The sequence below is a fragment of the Cornus florida genome, unplaced genomic scaffold (assembly GCF_030987335.1).
Source record: "Cornus florida cultivar Cherokee Brave unplaced genomic scaffold, ASM3098733v1 CherokeeBrave_3.0.0_Hap2_Chr10, whole genome shotgun sequence".
In the NCBI taxonomy this organism is placed as follows: Eukaryota; Viridiplantae; Streptophyta; class Magnoliopsida; order Cornales; family Cornaceae; genus Cornus; species Cornus florida.
Genome location: NW_026775580.1, coordinates 30,258,611 through 30,277,429, shown reverse-complemented (window position 1 = coordinate 30,277,429; position 18,819 = coordinate 30,258,611). Strand labels below are relative to the sequence as shown.

The window sequence follows — 18,819 nt, the reverse complement described above, 5'->3', positions numbered from 1 at the left end:
AGTGAAGAACCTTACAAGCATTTGGATGAGTTTCTTGAAGTATGTTCCACCATGAGATACACGGACATGCCGGAAGAGGTCTTAAGGCTTAAATTTTTTCCATTCACCCTTAAAGACAAGTCAAAATACTAGTTTAACAATCTTAGGCCTTTTTCAATAACTTCTTGGGCAGAAATGCAACAAGAGTTCTTAAAGAAGTACTATCTGGTTTCTAAGACCAATGCCATGAGAACCTCAATTCGAGAGTTTTCACACGGGGATGGGGAAACGTTCCATGAGGCATGGGAAAGATTCAATGAATTGCTTAGGAAGTGTCCACATCATGACATGCCCAAATGGCAATTAGTTCAATATTTCTCTGAGAGCTTATCGGATAATTACAAGGGTATGGTTGATGCTTCCATGGGTGGCTCTTACATTGATAGGCATGAGGATGACGTGTGGCGTCTTTATGAGAGCATGGGTGAAATTTCTTTGCATCGAACTTTATCTTCTAAGAATTGTAGGAATTCAAGTGGAAGGAAGAGTGTTGGCTTACATCAAGTTAACCATTCCAATGAAATAGCCGTCGAGATGAAATTCTTATCTCAAAGGTTTGATCAATTCTTGATCAACCAAAACTCGGCAAATCAAGTATCTTCCATCCCTAACCATTCCCATCATGCATCCAATAAGACATGTATGACTTGTTCAAGTGTTTTACATTCTACTTCCAATTGTCCCCATGGACATGTGCAAAGTGAGCATCATGAATAAGTCAATGCAACTTTTGTTAATCAAGGGAACAATCCTTATGGCAATCACTATAATCTTAGTTGAAGGAATCACCTGAATTTCTCTTAGAGAAACCAAGGGGGAGGCTCAAACCCTCCCCAAGGTGGTTATCAAAGGAAGTATGTTCCACCTCCGATGCAAAGCTAAGGTTCCCAAGGTTTTAGATCATCATTTCAATCACAAGGAAATCAATTTTCTAATTCTCATTTTCCTAATCAACCATCATATTCTTAAGGAAATTCTAGGAGTCCCGCTTTTGAAGAGAAAGTTTTAACCGCTTTAGGCACTCTAGAGGCGAACACTCAATTGCATTATTCTCATTCTCAATCCATTACTAAGCTAGAAACCTAAGTAGGGCAAATAGTTAGTACTTTAAATGCTAGAGAGAAAGGGAAAATGCCTTTGAATGCCCCACCCAAGCAATAATGTGTTGTGGAGACTCATTCCTTATCGGAAGGTCACACAATAGAGCATGTCAATGCGGTGACTACCTTGAGAAGTGGGAAAATTGTGGACAACCAAGTGAGTATGTCCAATGAAGAGAGTGAACCGGTGCAACCCAAAGTTGACACCCGTCCCGTTTCTTATCATATTCATCCTTCATTACATATGCATGATCATTCAAGTGAGAAAGTGTTGAAAAGCGATTTGAAAACTGATTTGCAAAATGATTTCAAAACTTCTTGTGTTGAAGAGACTTCAAAGAAAATTTCTGAAAAAGTTTTTAAGCCAAGAGCTCCATTTTCGGATGCCTTAAAATGATCCATTTCAATTGACAAGCAAAAAGCCAAAATAAATGAAATTATGGATGTGTTTAGGCAAGTGAAAGTCAATCTTTCACTTTTGGATGCAATCAAGCAAATTCCAGCTTATGCCAAGTTTTTAAATGACTTATGCACCTAAAAGAGGAAGAACAAAAGCCAAACACCTAGGAAAGTGGTCTTAACCGAGCAAGTAAGCTCAATTTTGCAGCATAACACTCTTCTAAAGTTCAAAGACCCAGGTTCACCTACCACTTCATTCATCATTGGAGATCATATCATTAATCGGGCTCTTTTAGACTTAGGAGCAAGTGTTAACCTTCTTCCATACTCAGTATATGTCAAATTACGCTTAGGAGACTTGAAACCGATGTCGGTGGCTTTGCAACTTGTCGACCGATCCATCAAAAAGCCTAGGGGTATCATTGTGGACGTATTGATTAAGATTGATAAATTTTTCTTTCCCGTTGATTTCATTGTCATTGACACGGAACCGGTCCCGAATCCTAAGAGCCAAATTCCCGTTATCCTTGGCCGTCCTTTCTTGGCAACCGCAAATGCCAACATTAATTGTAGGATGGGGATAATGAAGATCTCATTTGGCCATATGAAGGTGAAGTTGAATATCTTCAATCCGACCCCAAATTAATTTGACAAGCATGAAGAAGTGAATGTTGTAGAGAAATATCATGACCATGAATGTGAAGGAATAGAGTCTTTGTGTGAAACCAAAATTTCAAAAAGTTTATCTTTAACCCTGAATTCCAAGAAAGTTGTTTCAAAAGCTTGTTTTGAAAGGGCATGGAAGCCCAAAGATCATTTTGACCAAGGACCAAAAATTTCTTTTAAGTCTAATCCAATAAGTTCTCTAGGGAACCATTTGCTGGGTGGAGTTCAAAGCACTTATCACCCCATCAAGGAGGGGATGCACTACAAGATGTTTGATCCGGGCTAAAAGAGCCCAACGTCTTGCTAGAGATGTTAAAGACTAGTACATTTCGTAGGGTGTCACAACCCTATTCCTGCCTCATTTCTATTTTAAATTTCATTCCTTGCGAAGTCTAGATATTTGCTTTAGGTTCATTTACATTGCTAGGAACTATGATTAGGATTGTATGCACTTTTATGTTGAAAATGAGCATTTTGCATAAGTTCGATCGATCTCCAAGGAGGTTCGATTGATCGAACTCCATACTTGCATCCAATCACCTCTCTGTCCAATCGTCCGAAGAAAACCTGCATATTTTAGCCCTCTGTCCCATCATTCGAACTTGTTCCTAGATTGATCTTTAGTTCTTCGATCAATCCAACTTCATCTTGGATCGATCTGCAGTCTTAACACTTAGAAAAATTTTGAACCTACATCCAACCTGCATTAAAAGGCCTCTCTGTCCCATCGATTAAACATGTCTATAGGTTTTTGCATGTTCGATCGATCAAACCCTATCTGAGATTGATCTTGGTTTGATCGATCTATGCTCTTTTAACTTTGACTTTGAATTTCAAATTCCTAAAACTTTCAAAAATATTTTTCATTTTAAACTTTTTGATTTTCAAAAATTCAAAAGCTTAATAATAATAAAAAAAACTTAAAAAAAAAAAAAAAAAACAATTTTGTCTTTTTGTGAGGAGAGATCGATCACAGTTCGATCGATATGAGATTTCAGTTTGATCGATCAAACTGGTAAAGGAATGTTTTTAAAAATCAAACCTAGGGTTATTAGATCGATACCACAGATCGATTTAACACCCTCATCTTCGTCCCTTGCCGCTGTAACTTACTTCCCCACCTCCGGTGAGTCCATCTCATCTCGAATCTCTCTACCTCATCTCAGATCTCAAATTTTATCTCCCTCTCATCTCATCTCTCAGTTTTGGGTAAGATCCGAGATCTCTTTTTTTTCATTCAAGCTTTATCTTCATGAATCCATGTTTTTTATGTTAGATCTAAGGTGTTTTGATGATGATTATTGCCATTGATGAAGTTTTGAAACTATGTATATATGTGTATATATATTATTTTATATTTTTTGATTTTAATTTTGATTTTGGGGGTCACGGGCCAAGGAAAGTGACCAAAATTGTTGATTTGTTGTATAGAGGGGCCCACAAGCTTGTTTGTGAGGCCCCTGTGCCATCCTCGTCACAGATCTGTGACTTTTCAAATTTCACCTCACAGTTTGATCGATCGAACTTTTTCTCAGATCGATCTGTAACAGATCGATCTCACTTATTCAAGATCGATCGAACTTGCATCGATCTCACATTTTTGCGATCGATCGAACTTCACAGATTTGCATCACACATTTCACACACAATCTCTTGTGTTTCATGCTATCTTATACATGCCCAATGCCTGTGTTTTCCCCATTGGATGCATTCTATACTTATACTGTCTAGCATGCGTTACATCATGTCACTTATTTGCATAGATTCATGTTCTTTATCTATTTTGTCTATCTTATTTGACATACATGATTCTATAAACTGTGCTTTAATTCTTTATACTGGCACTGACTTCCTTCTTGTAAGTTTTCCTTTAATTTTGCAGGCCATGGCTAGGGTCAAGACTGTTGCTCGTGGACATTATTACCGTAGAGCCAGACGGAGATTAGACGACCAGGCAGGTCCATCTCACGACCAGGACCCCATTCACGAGTCAGAGCCAAAGCCCTCTCATATTCAGGAGGAGCTAGCAGAGCCTACTCTACCTCAGTCTCCATCCACTGACAATAGACTACAGTCTTCGGCTAAGGCATCTTCTTCACAGGCTGGTGCTGAGGCTGAGCACATACCATTTCCATCACCACCACCAGTTCAGCCATCCCAGGACTTAGACCAGCCATTGCCAAGATACTCACGCCTTCAGGTGGCACATGAGTCGGTCTTCGATATAGACTACTTCTCCCAGTCTGTTCTTACCAGAGCAGCGTATGCCGACATAGACTGGAGGGGCATTTCAGCCATATTGGCCCCTGTTACTTGTCCAGTATACCCGAGATTGGTCCGGATGTTCTTCCAGAACCTCTGACCTGCCCCGAGTAACTTGGCGGAGCTGCGGACTACCATTGACGGCCACCCCATTAGTATCATTATGGACATTCTTTCCAGATCTTGCCGCTGTCCACACGTCTGCCCTTCCGATCTCCAGGATACCTATCCTACTCTATGGAGGCCCTCATATGCAGACATGGCTGTTATACTTATAGGTCACTATGCAGGTGGCGAGACTTTCGCCACTCGGACTTATCTGCCAGATGACCTGTGGTTCTTTGATTCGGTGCTATTCCGAAATGTTTTTATGGCCGGCCACAAGATACAGAGGCGCGATGACTATCTTACAGCTTTATACGCCTTCTATTCAGAGCATTGGCTATCCATTCCTGCGCTCATCTGGAGCACTATGATGAAGCTATATGTTGATCACATTAGCAAGGCCAAGCCCAAAAGGGCTAAGTATATCCCATTCGGCCATCTCATCACACAGATTCTGAGAGACCAACGCTATCCCTTCCAGTCATTGGAGCGTACTGAGTCTGGGGCCTGCTTGTTTAAGAAGAAGGATTGGCATAAGAGCTATAAGGCTCTTATCAAGAGTCTACAGGACGACACTGTAGAGGCAACTTAGGAGCTAGAGAGAGAGGAGTTGGAGCAGGCAGCAGCTGTAGCAGCGGAGTAGGCGACGGATGATGTACCAGTCGATCTGGCTGCCATGCATATGGATATTGACTTAGAGCAACCCACAGAGGACCCAGAGCATCACTCTTCGGTTGGGTCACCCGTGCATGATGAGGAGCAGGCTCAGGATCATCATTCTCCCGCTCCAGCAGCACCTGAGGCTGCAGTTCAGATACCCAGTTTCGGAGAGCATCTTCAGACTCTGGAGGATAGCATGGTTTCCGTCTGGGCTGATATTGCTTCACTCCGCTCGGATGTTATAGCTGCATTACGTGATCTATCCAGAGATATCCGCAGAGCACGCCCTGCCCGTCCTTCCTCCTCCACTTGATATTTCCATATCTTCTTGTCCTATTATATATCTACGATATCTGCCATATTTTTGTTACTGTTATATATTTTTGGCCAGTCTGTTGGCCTAGACATTGGATGTATTATACTATTCTTTATTTCTCTTTTATGCATACTTTGTTTATGGATGTCATAAATGCGTATTGATATATCTGTTTGTGTTTGACTCCATCAGGTGCATCCCAGTGACTTCAATGAGAGAGAGTACTGCTCGAATTTTTTAGGACCACCTTTTTCCTTTCTCCTTACTTCATTTTCTTATCCTATTTATACTTGTATGTCATTGTGCACTATTATTATCCCATTTGTTGTCTAATGAACTTTTATCCCAGTGCCATCTTTTCAGGACCACAGTTAATCCCAAGTTTGGGGGGGGGGGGGGGCTATGCCACCCACTTTGGATACTTGTGTCCCGACCATTCTTTGCTTAGTTGTACTAGTATACTCTTTCATTTGTTCTCTTTGCACATTGAGGACATTGTGCCATTTAAGTTTGGGGGGGAGGGGGTAATGGTGTTAATTGCAGTATTTGCTTTCAATTCAAAATTTTGAGCATGACTTGTGTATATGAGGAATTTTCTATGATTGGTCCATAACTAGCTATGATTTTGATCTTTGAGGACTATATTGCTTAAAATTTAAAAATTGCTTGACTTGAGAGTCCAATACTCCTTGTATGCCTTGTGGATGCCATTTAGGAGTAAATTTTTTAAAAGATTGATATCTTGCTTGCGCTTATGGTCCACATCATCCTGATTTTATGATTATTTTGAGATTCACTCTAGTATTTTACACTAGCATAGGTGCACACTAGCATTCATTTGTGGGATACATGCTTTGTTGATTATTGAATTATATCCCAATTGGGCTAGTAGTACATTGAAAGCTTTCATTTTGATAAAGGTGGATAACAAACCCTTTTCACTAAGTAGCCGGGATTCTAGCCTCATCAAGCACTGAACTTCTCACGCCGAAAGGTGGAGGGCCCAAACTCTAGGTTAATAATTGAAATTAAAAAAAAAAAAGAGAAAAAGTTGCAAAAGTAATAAAAAAGTGAGGAATTCTTCCAAAAGGTGAGAAGTGGGAAATGATTAGATGGAGGTTGTTTTGATTTGTAGCCTAGTTGATTTGAGCTTGTAAGTCCTTAGGGGTGTTTGAACACCTAGTGCCCTAAAGCCGTCCGGTTTGGGAGTCATTAACTTAACGCTCGACCTCATGAATCGTTAGAAAGCTTAATAAATCAACACATTGCACTATGTTTCCATCTTTGATCCTTAAAAATAAAAATAAAAAGAAAAATGAGTTAAAAGAATAAGCGCACCTAGATCAATAAAGCTTTAATAAAAGGTCCACTTTTTGTCTTGATGATCGGTACTAGATTTGTGTACTAGTTTGAGGGTAAAGATGTAATCATTTCTTTAGTTGGCTTAGATAGCAACACACTTGATGCGGGTCCACTCAAAAAGGATTCTAGAGTTGTTTTGATTTGCATGATCATTTTCTTGATGTGTGGAGGACCATACTTGCTTGCTTGATGTTGAAATTTTGGGAGATTGTTTGAAAAGGGTTGAAAAATTGCATACTTGAGGTAGTTTTCTCCCAATGCTTATTTGCAATATTGGTGCCTCTTTTGAAAGAATGAGTTTAATGTTTGTGGGTATCATTTCTGGAAAATCTCACAAGACTTCACTCGTCCACTAGGGGTAACCTAGGGGTTTAAAAGCCTTGTTGCATATGCTAAATGTAATCGTATTCCGTACGAAAGTGGCGTTATCCATTTATTGCTTTCTAGCTCATAGTTGTATAGTTGTTCATTTCATTCCTTTACTTTTTAGTTCATTGCTAGGGACTAGCAATATTTAAGTTTGGGGATGTGATGAGCGCTGAAAAGTGCACATTTAAACCCCTTAAGCTTAGGTATTCTAGAACCTTTATCTATCTTATTTTCCTACTTTAGATTGATTTTGTATTATTTTCATTTTCAGGTACTTATCCCCAAAATAAGCTAACTCAGCTAAATAAGAGCATAATTGAAGCAATCTTGAGATGAATCAAAGAAAGGAGCAAAGTGGGAGCAAAAGGAAGCAAGTGGTGGAAATTCAGCAAGTTCGATCGATCTCAGAAAATATTCGATCGATCGAAAGTTCATCGATCTCAGCATTTCAAAATGGATCCAAGCTCTTTCGTCCTTATCCAAAGATCTCACAAAGTTTGATCGATCCAACTTTCTTCCGATCGATCAAAAAGATTCCATCTTATCCAGTTGTACCACCCTACGTACCACACTTATCTCTTTCCCAAAAATATCTTCAAAATATCTCAGATTTGTCTTTATCCAAAAAGGCGCCGCCATAGAGGATCGATTCAGCTTAAGTTCGATAGATATCATCCATGTTTGATCGATCTCACCACAAGTTCGATCGATCGAGCTTCCCAAAGTGCAAGAAAATTCAATTTCCAGCTCATTAAAAGTTGTCTCATGTCCAATCATTGGAAGGAATATTGGTGTACGAGCCCAGCTGTGATACCCCTCAGATCTAGAGCCACGGGTGATCAAGTCCGAGCATAGATCTGCGGGATACCAAACAATTAAGTATATAAACAAGCATAAAGTACAAGAAGGATTAAGAATAAATAAATAAAAGGAAAGGAAAATAATAATAATAATAATAATCATAACTCCTTAAAAGACTTATTAAATAATCCTCCAAATGACAATATCCAAAAATATCTGATATCATTACAACTCAGGAATCTATTATGTGGACCCTTAACCATAAACAACTGAAATTAAATACTAAAATAAAAATAAAATCCAAACTAAAACATAAGAAAGACTCCTATGTCAAATTGGAAGAGTGATGATAGACTGTCTCTACTCAGCACGAACAACCTCTAAGACTGGAACTGTCGAACACCTGAAAAATAATAGTGGGTCAGGCCCACGAACAAGTTCTAATCTATTACATCCCAAACAGAGACCCGATACACGTATACATCCTAGTCAATCCAACAGTAACTAGTAGTCCGTATATATATATAAATACACACTAAAGAAACCTCACTAGACTATAGGGTTGCCTCAACCTGAATAGTAGGCACCACGCAAAACGCACATATAGTGGGCATGAATACCTAGACCTACCAGGGCACACAATTATACTATATCTAGCTACACATCCCTGGCGATATATGCGCCCTAACCACTGATCCTGAGACTTAAGCTCATATCATGACACCATAATTATATATATAAAATCCATCATATCTAACTATAATTAATCCTCTATAAGTCATTCAACTTGTTCCGTTGACCTGACTTGAATATAAGTAGGACTTACCATTTTAGTTAATCCATTCCCTTATACAAAATAGGTAGGACTTAATTGATAAATTAATCCATCCCTAGAATGCCACCATCCCATACTGGTGCATTTCATCACACAATCCACAATTGATGAAAATAAATATAATATCACATCAATTAAATCCAGAGATGAGCATAATATAAATCAGTCATGTATATGATCATAATATACTACAACTACATGATTAAATCATATATACACCACATTAAATTGCTAAATTAAATCTAAGCAATTATACTCTCCATTAACAACATGCAACTCCATTTAAAATTTCATATTGTTTAATATCTTAGCATAATAATTATAATAATGCATTCCATAACCTCCATGAATTTATTTTAACAATTTAAAATAATTAAAACAAATCCAAACAACTATTAACATGAACAGTATAAATAACATTAAGAATTCCCAAATCCTACGACACATCGATTGACTGAACCTGTCCTTCGATCAGCCAAAACGGCACTGCACATCGTCTTCTTCTATAGGTTCTTCTTCAAACCTCCATTGTTGGAGATTCAAAGTTCTGATTCCTCTTCCCAAAATGTCCCAATACCTAATATACATCATATGAACATATTTTAAATAATCCAGAACACAAATCATACATCAATTTATCAAATTATAAAAGAATATACAAACACATTATATACATATTTACATTGTAACTTCAGACTTTAAACATGTAAAAAGTTTGTTTTGATCCAATTAACTCTCCTGGAATTGATCTAAGTCTGTATAGAACACAAGTCAAAGTGGAAGAGAAGAAATACAACTTGCCTTTGGATTTTTAGATTTAAAACCCCAAATCTCCTCCTTCCTTTCTTTTCTAAATCCGGCGACCCCTTTGGTTGCCTTGGCGACCTTTTGCTGCTTCTAGTATAGCCTAAGAACAACCCTTTAGATCCCTCCTTAGTTCAACCCTTCTTTCTTGTCAAACCTTATTTTTTCTTCCCTCACAAACCCCTATGTTTTCCTACCTCCCTTAGTGTCAGCGTGAATAGGGTTTTCCACCCTTTCACAGACATACAACTTATATATATACTAATAACTTATAATCCTTTTCCCTTCCCAATTCTAATTACTTTAAATTAATTAAATGGAAAAAGGAAAATAAATGTACTATATACATATATACCTAAATACGTAATTTAATTTAAACAATATTATATCATATACATATAGAATTATATACATATATGAATCCACCGACTAATAGTATTTAATTAAATTAAATATCCCTAATAAACATACAATTAAAACAACCATTAAACACTTAATTAATAAAGCAGTTAAACATACAATTAAAACAACCATTAAACACTTAATTAATAAAATATTTAAACTTACAATTAAAACAACCATTAAACACTTAATTAATAAAATATTTAAACTTACAATTAAAACAACCATTAAACACTTAATTAATATAACTTTTAAATATATAACTTATAACTATTAAACACTTAATTAATATAACATTTAACCATACAACCATTAACTTATAACATATAACTTACAAGCATTAAACACTTGATTAATATAACATTTAACCATACAACCATTAACTTATAACATTTAACTTACAACCATTAAATACTTAATTAATATAACATTTAACCATATAACTTATAAACCATAAAAATTAATACAACAGTTAATTCAAATAAAAGTAATACAATAATTAAATATTTAACTAATACAACATTTAATTCAACTAAAAACACATTTACAAAATGGCCACGAAATCAAATAATCAAGTAATTCAATTAAAATGTAATAAAATAATTAAATAAATGCCGAGACTATCCTTTTAAAATTAAGGGTATTACACCAGCTCATTGGGGGTGATATTTAACCAACCTATATAAGGAATATAAGCCATTATATGGAGAGAAGATAGACATACACTAGGGACACAATTTTCCATATCATATTCTTAGTGAGGAAGAAAAGAAGAGAGGAGGCTAGAGACATAAGCTTGGAGTTCTTCCATCAACCAAGAAGAGGAGCAATTTCTTCCATGGAGTTAGCCCTTGAGGGTTCCATGAGTGGCTAGACATCCTCTTGGGGCTAGAGTTAGCCCTAAGCATGCTTTCTACATCTTGATTTATATATTTTTGAGGGGATTTGTATTGTGATAGATGTTTTGACATATTTATATACATTGATCTTGTTTATTCAATGATTTGTGTGGTTTAATGCTTCCAATTGATCATTTCATTCTATCCATGTGTCTATGTATGCTAGAATAGATGTTCATGTGTTTGTCTCTAGATTTTGTGTTGTTGATGGATGTCTATGTGTATTAATGCTATAGATCTAAAGATTATCAAGACATAATGCTTAATAGAATGCTCTTGTGGTTTATTTGATGGTTCATACTCATTTCTTGATGAATTGTGCCACTCCCTTAGTTTAATTAGTTTAATTCATGTCATTAGCTTAATTGTAGTGTAGTTGTAATTTAGATGTTAAATGAGAGGACAATCCATGCTTGTTGTTTGATGTTCTATACTTATGAAAACAAGTAACATATGTCTCTAACCTTGTGATGTGTTTGGATTATGAGTTTAAAAAAATGATTAATGGCTTAGTTTGATATATTGTGCTATCCACCTTGTTGCTTAGACAATATATACCTAATTAGTCATCCATGCTTGTTGAAACAACCACACACACACACTAATGTTGCAATACATGTTTCCCCCCTCATTAATCATTCATTAAGGGTGTAGAAAAGCTATGCTTAGTGGTGATCTCTAAACCCAAGATCTCTCTTTTATTTTCTCTCCATTACATTTAATTGTTTACTTTAGTTTAAATTGCATCTTAGTATAATTTAATCACCAACCAATCTTTTGATCACTCGACCTACTAACCCCAATCTCGATTCCACAACCTAATACGACCCACCAATCCCTTGGGACGATCCCTACTCGCCCTAACTATATTTTTAGTGAATGGTAGTAGTGGCAATTTATAAATGTAAAACTTGGCCACACTCACTATAGTCCAACACACTCTCTTTTGCACAAACTTTGAATGTGACACAAATCCTCAATCGAGTGGTCAAGTGAAAGTCTCAAATTAGGAAATCAAGCATATTCTTGAAAAGACGGTTCGACCGGATTGCAAAGATTGGTCATTACGATTGAACGATGCGCTTTCGGCCTACTGAATTGCGTTTAAGATGCCAATTGGCATGTCACCATATCGGCTTATTTACGGTAAGGCATTTCACCTTCTGGTTGAATTAGAGCATCGTGCCTTTTGGGCCATAAAGAGATTTAATTTCAATCTTCATCAGGCCAACTCTAACAAAAAATTGCAACTCAATAAGCTAGAAGAAATCCGGAATGAGGTTTATCAAAATCCCAAAATTTATAAAGCAAAGACTAAAGCATTCCATGATAAACATATCATCAATAGGTTTTTTACTTCAGGTCAAAAAGTTTGGCTTTTCAATTCCCGATTGTAACTCTTCCCAGGGAAGCTTCGTTCACGCTGGGAAGGTCCTTTTCTAATCACTTTTGTTTTCTGCTATGGTGCAGTTGAATTGCAAGACCAGAAGAATGGGAATCTTTTAAAAGTCAATGGTCAGTGGCTTAAGCCTTACACTGGCAATCTAGTTCCGGTCAGATATGTGGATTCCATCATCTTGACAGATTTAATTTATGAGAACTAGAGAGATTCCCATATCGTCTAGCTATCGACATTAAATTTAGCACTTCAAGGAAGTAAATTTTTTTCCATTCCAAGCTTCCTTATATCTTTGTTACTATGAACCACATATCTCTAAAAATGCCTATGTAAGAACTCCACTTTGTGGGTTTCTATAGTCATACAAAGGTTTGGTAACATTTTTGGGAATCTTTAAGATATAATGCATTACAAAGACTGGAGCATCCTACGTCCGGACGTTACTTCTGGCATTTGGACGCCATCACCTGGACCATCCTGCGTCTGGACGCCATCACCGAGAGCATCTTGCGTCTGGATGTGATTCCCGGCGTCCGAACGCGATTCCCGACGTTCGAACGCCATCACCTGCTAGTCTCGCGTCCGGACACCATTCCCAGCATCCGGACGCCATCACCTACTAGTCCCGCGTCCGGACGCCATTCTCGGCGTTCGGACGCCATCTTCCATCTATATTTCCCGAGACATGGAATTGCCAAAATCCTGAACAATGAGGTTTGGGTCCGAACGCCATTCTTTGCGTCCGGACGCAAAGGCCCATGAAGCAAACCCGAGCCCAACTCAGGATTTTATAAATTTCATTCCTCCATCATATCATTTCACCTTTTCCTTTCATTTTCACACTCAATCTCCTAACCCTACCTTCCCACACCATCTTAAACTAATATTTCACTTTCCCAATCTCCATTATTCATCAAATCATCATTTTCCATCAAAGAGGGCAAGATTTCAATCTCCAAATTGAGGTAAGTTCTTTTCTCTTCAATCTTTCAATTCTTGAATATTTCATGGAGATTAAAACTTGATTTTGTGGAAGATTGATCTATTACTTGAGGAATTGTTGTGCTTTCATTCTAGAATCATACCTTTTGGGTCAAAATCATTTTAATCTTCACAAGTGTTCTTTACTTTTTCAGTCTTGCACACTACGTGTTCGATAAAAGTCTTGAACCAACTTCCTTCACTCAAATGGCTTTTACTTCTGCTTGTAAGTGCCCTCGAACCTCCGAGGGGTCTTCTAAGGAAGCTCGTGCCCCGAATTGGACTGACTGGGCTATTGAATATGAGACTGAATTAACAATTGAGCATGAATTTTAAGACTATCTAGAAACGGTTTGGTCAGTTTTAGAGTTGAAAAATCATGGTCTTGAAGCTTTATTTAAGCCATGCGCACGTGTTTTCCTTCTGTGGATCGTCCAACAATTTATGCCAACATGTCACACTTCCGCACCGAGCCAAATGTGATACGGACAACAATTGATGGCGCACCTTTCGTATTCACCATCAATGACATTGCCACAGCTTGGGACATTCCTATGACTTCTTTTTGAATGATGAGAATGAACCCATCTATGGCGTTTGTCCGGACATAATTACTTTACTAGACATTGTGTATGAAATTTGTCACAACAGCTTCACATATTGTTGCACAACAAGCACTACAAGTCCTACATTCCGTGCCGGATTTGGTTTTTAGACTATGTCCTCACTCAAAATGTCTTTTCGGTTGTTAGGTATTCATAACGAAAGGGTGTTTTTCTGAATACCCTTTATGCCGCGGAAAGAGGTTATTGGTTTTGTGTTCCACAACTCATCTGGGATCAAATTCTGAAACAAGCAGATAATACTTTCACATGGGCATTTCCATTTCCTTATTTGATCATGAAAATGCTAAAGAAAAAGGGACTCAAGTTGTGCCGGAATGAGAAGAAATTGGAGGATGTGTATCAGTACAATCTCATTGAATGGAAGAAAAGCAGATATCAATAGAAAAAGGGGAGACAGCTACGCATCGGTGATGAGTTCAATTGGGGTAATGTAGATATTCGTTTGGAGGCTGAGCATGATGACCCTGCTCCTACTAATCCAGTGCCACCTGTCATTACTAGAGCAGAGTATGACTTTCTTAGCACCCGGCTTGACGCTCTTCAGCTGCAGGTCAGTACCATGAAGGGCACTCTTATAAATTTTTGTAAGGAGGCAAAAGAAGGATAGCAGCTTCTACAGGCAATGATGCAGTCATTTATCGATCATGGTGGTGCCGGTCCGAGTCCATCGTCTTCCACCTTTATGGAGGATTGAGCATTGTGTTGCTCTTTAGTTTATATAGTTCATGCTATTTATTTTTGCTTTGTGTGTTTTGAATAATTCTAGGTTTTGGGCCATGTTTGACATGACAATTGTGGGTGCACTTTTTGATGTGCACATATTTTGGTTTTCTGTCCTGGTTTTGAATAAAGCATGACAAATTACTTCATATTTATATCTTTATATATGTCTATGCTTTTATGCTTGGTACCTAGTTTTGTGCACAAATTATCAGGTCCAAGTTTGGGGGAGAGAAGTTTAGCTTTTTCACTGCGACTGGTTGCACTGGAGTTATTATCTCGCACTCGGTAGTTTCTCTCCTTTTACACTTCTTCGCATGCTTAATTTTTATACTTGTTTTCATACATTGAGGATAATGTATAATGTAAGTTTGGGGGTGTTAAGAGTTAGCTATTCACAGGTATATTGTCATTGTTGAATATAGTTGAATTGTTTTAAAAAAAAAAAAAAACAAAAATAAATAAATAAAAAATAAAAAATATTGTATGTTTTGGCAAATGATTTTTGGTGTTGTTGGAACTAGGTTTGGGGGGAGGGGGGGGGGAATTTATGTGATTAATACAACTTGTATGCTTATATATGATATCAAGGAATGATTGAAAGTTGCTAGCGTGATTGTTCAAATAAAAAAAGGTCCATTGCATGATTTAAATGTTTTATTTTGGAGTCTTTCATCTCTAAGTGACTTCACAATGCACATTGAGCACACCGGAAATTGCATTCCCTTCCTTGTGGTTTTACTTAATTGACTCCCTGAATCAGTAAGTCGGATGAATGAAATAATCCTTGGCATTGAAAAAAAATAAAAAAAATAAATAAATAAACTGCATTCTTTCAACATGCCAACTGATTAATAAGGAAGATAAGGAAAGAATGTAAGATGTATGATTAGTTTGAGTTCGTAGCCTAACCATTCTGAGTCATTATACCCTTAGGAGTGTCTTTACACTTAACGCCCTAAGACCAACTGGTTTGGGAGTCATTGGCTCAAGGCTTGTTACATGGGGTGATTAGAGAGCTTAAAGAACTTGGACATTGCACATGGTTATACATAAAAAAAATAAAAATAAATAAAAAATAAAAACACACACACACACACACACACACACACACACACAAAATGTGTTCAAATAAATGCATGCCTTGGATTATGATTTCAAAAGATAGATTAAGGATGGGAAAATGTTGACTAAGCCATAAAAGGGTTAAAAGTGCATTTTAAAAGAAAATGAAATTTCGGTTCACTTATAAGGAACTTGAGATGAAATTCTATTATAAATGAGATGTTGAAGATCATGTATGTGGACTAGTTTGTTAATGCATGAATGCTAGGAATTAAATATTGTTTTGAGATGTTATTGTATGCATACTTGTTGTAGTCTTCATGATAGAGTCTTTTCCCAAAGTCATATGTTTCAATGTACACTAGAATGAGCCTTGTTGCTTAGTGTTTCTGGGTTATCATTTCTGGTAAACCCTCACGAGACTTCACTCGTCCTCTAGGGATACTTAGGGGTTTAAAAGGCTTGTTGCATATGCTAAATGCAATCGTCACTCCCACAAAAGAAGAGAAATTTGTGTTTTAATTTTGTTTTGCCAAGAGATTAGTAAAATATAAGTTTGGGGGTCTGATAAGCGTTAAATATTGCATATTTAAGTGCCCTTAATTGCATTAGTTAAGCCCATTATTTGATCTGTGTATATAGATTAACTTCATTTTTATGTTTTTGCAGGTCTAATTACGATAAAGGAATAAAAATAAGGTTTTAAGGGTTTTTGGAGCATAAGTCATATTGGGCCTAAACATCAAGTGGTTTCAAGAAGAAATAGCCCAAACAGGCAATGGATGCAACCAACACTGTAGAAGGAAAGAAGAAGCCAAGTAGTGTACCTCGTGTCCAAACACAGGAACTGGCGTCCAGACACCAACTATCAGGGCTTTGCGTTCGGAAGCCATGATTCGGGTCTGGATGCAAGGCTATGGGCCTCCATTTTTAATAAGTCCAATTTTGTTCTATCTTGAGTAGAAATTTGAATTTGAACGAGTTATTTTATTTTGAAACTCATCTAAGGATAAAGAGGGGGCAAAGGCTTGAATCAAGTCAGTTAGTTTTGGTTTTTGAAAAGATATTGTGAGGGAGAGGATTATCTTAGGGTTCTTATGCTAAGCTTTGCAACAATGGTAAAAGGAGGGAATTTCTTCTCTTCTTCAATCCTTGAGGTTGCTGCCATATCTATGAGAGACTAACTTCCTTTCTAGGGAGTTGATGTAACCTAGGCCAAGTAAACATGCATTGATTTGTATTTTAATTTGGGGATTCTTATTGTATATATTCAGTTTCATAAATTAGAAGTGTTTACATTGAATTGATGTATGTGATTATCATTTGAATATATAATTTTGTTAATTTATTTATCTTGTCTTAGAAATCACATCGACACAATTATACACTTGATTTTTTATAGTGACAATGGGAAAGAATTTATGGAATGGTTATATTGGCATGTAATTGAGTATTTATATATGTTATGCTTAAGGAAGATGGACCATGCTACACCTTTAGATTAATGTAGTTAGGTAGATGGTCCATATCAACTGAAGATAATCTATGATATTTAATTGATTTCATGTGTTGCAACATGCCATTGAAGGACCTTGATAGGCCATGCCTAGGGAAGATGTTTCATACTACAACCTAGTTTAGGTGGATGAACCATGCTAACCAAAGATGGGTTATGCTTAATCCTGAAATGTATAATCTTCTTGACGATGTTGTGGTAGTTTTATATTTCTACACATCATTCTATATATATATATAATTGTCTACCCCCAAGTTGAGTGCAATTTAACATGTTTATGAGGTTGACGTGAAGTCAATTCCCTAGCTTTCTCTTTATAAGTTTACTCCATTCTAATCACGTTATTTACTGTTTTATGAAATTTAAATTCGTAGGTTAAGTGTCAAACTAATTGAACTATCACCTCTGTTATTAAATTAAGAAGTAATTTTACAATTCTGTTTGCCATAAACTAGCAATCCTTGTGGTTTCACAACCCCCTACTATAGCATTAATCTGCAATGATGAATGTGTTATTGTTATAAGTGGTATTTTTTAGTGGTACATTGTGCACATCAGTTTGGGTGCTCGAGCCTTTTGCATTCCGCTCTAGCTTTTTGGATAGTGCTCGAGCTCTACTTGAGCTCTGGCAACATGGAACCTCCGAGGCGTCTTTTCATATTCCGAGGGAGTTTATACTCGAGCCCTTTTGCAAAGGATTAAGTACATTGAACTTTTGTTCGAGTAGGAATATCTCTGCTCGTGCCTTTTGGCCTTAGTTGCTTTTCTTGCTTCAGTGAACCTTGTGCTCGAGCTAGGAACTTTGTGCTCAAGCTTTTGCACTTGAACTTCTCCAAAATCACCATTTTGACTCCAAGCTTGCTTCAGATGATCAGGGACAACTCTGTAAGCTTCAATATCAGTGTTTAAGTCTTAGAATCTTGGTTTTATCCTTTTCTTTTGGAAGGTACCTACAAAAGCAAATAAACTAAAATCATTCTAAAACTGGATAGAAGTATCACTTAGGGTTAGGGGCTTGAATATGCAATATTTAGTGTTCATCACACCCCCAAACTTACATATTGCTAGTCCCTTAGCAATACAGAATTAAAAAGCTACTTTCGTGGAAATCACGGTTGCATTTAGCCTGTGCAACAAGCCTTTAAACCCCTAGGTTACCCTACGAGATAAGTTATAGTCTCGTGATGGTTTCCAATGATGATACCCACAAACATCTCAAATTTGTGCCTTACTTGCACAATAAGCTCATTCAAACCTGTTTTCATATCATAATATCCCAGCAATACACCAACAGTCAAATATAATAAGTATAAATAACTATATTATTCAGGAAAAATCTCGACCTCTAACATCAAATCGGCAACTACGGTCCCTACATGTCAGTCGAAATCATGAACTGCGGCAAATTCAGAAAATTTCTCTATGAGCAAACGAGAGAGATGGTCGGCGACAATATTATCTGTCCCTTTTTTATCCCGAATTTCAATGTCAAA

At 37.0% G+C, this 18,819-nt stretch overlaps 1 pseudogene; it reads right to left on the bottom strand.

Annotated features, from left to right (window-relative positions):
- Nucleotides 1–230: 230 nt before the first annotated feature.
- On the bottom strand, nt 231–329 carry LOC132280354 (small nucleolar RNA R71; annotated as a pseudogene).
- Nucleotides 330–18,819: the final 18,490 nt, after the last annotated feature.